The sequence below is a fragment of the Propithecus coquereli genome, unplaced genomic scaffold, assembly GCF_000956105.1.
Source record: "Propithecus coquereli isolate 6110/MARCELLA unplaced genomic scaffold, Pcoq_1.0 Scaffold108, whole genome shotgun sequence".
In the NCBI taxonomy this organism is placed as follows: domain Eukaryota; kingdom Metazoa; phylum Chordata; class Mammalia; order Primates; family Indriidae; genus Propithecus; species Propithecus coquereli.
The window spans coordinates 6,879,566-6,880,702 of record NW_012134747.1 but is presented as its reverse complement, the minus strand read 5'-3'; positions in this window follow the sequence as shown (position 1 = coordinate 6,880,702).

The following is a 1,137-nucleotide window of genomic DNA, read 5'->3' as shown; positions in this document are numbered from 1 at the left end:
CTATGTGGTTCAGTAACCTAACAAAACATTATTTCCATCTAGCCAAAATTGAAGACACAAAAGTCAATAGCAGTGCTGTCTAACAGAAATATCTGTGAGGATGGAAATATTCTATATTTGTACTGTCAGTGTAGTAGCGTGTTCAGGAGAGGACAATACTGCATGACTAGTATTTCTCCTAGTCTTGGGGCACCATGTGCATTAGCATAGTAAAAGCCCTGAGCAGTCCACTTAAGAGAAACTGTCAAACCCATCACTTCCCAGACAAATTCAGCCAAGGAATCCCCCCTATGAGTAAATACCTTTTGGAACTTTCATTCCAGGACACAGTTTCTGGAAAATGTAACTTGGAAGTTTAATAAAATAATATTTTTGTGAAAAACACATAAAGTTCAAACATATGTCTAAAAAGAAACTAATCAGGAGACACACGGACTCTGACATCAGACTGCCTGGGTTTGAATTCGGGTTCTGTCACTTAATGGCTATGTCACTTGGGGAAAGTTGGCTAAAAACTCAGTACCTCAATTTCCTTATCTGTAAAATACCTATAAAACAATGAAGATAAGAGTACCTAATCACAGGATTATTTTGAAAATAAATGTTAAACTTAAAAATTACTTAGAACCATTCCTGGCATATTGAAGTTCTCAATAAACACTAGCCATTGTTATAATCTGCTGTTGTTTTGCCAAGTTTTCTTATTTATCATTGAGAATGGTATCACCGTGCCCCTGATAAACATAATTATGTCAACATGATGATATCAAAATCAATGACAGCATAATGATCGTTCACCTTTGTTATAACCATTTGAAATAGGCAATGAACCAGACCTTTAAATGTGGAAAAGGAAAAGTTACTTAGAGATAGTTGGCACAGAAATTTTATGGAGAAAGTTAAGAAATTTCTACAGAAATCTTTAAAATGAGATCCATCAAGGATTGGCCTAGAAATGTAACTAGGTCTTACTCTGGCTCTTAACATTTGTGAAGGCACATAGAGCAACGATTTTAATGTGGGTAGAGAAAAATCAAAGTAAGTAAAGAAATAGTCATCTGGATGAGATACCATTTCCCACTCTTCACCCACACCACAACCCTCCTCGAGGGATTCTAGAAACTGAGAATGTTAGTT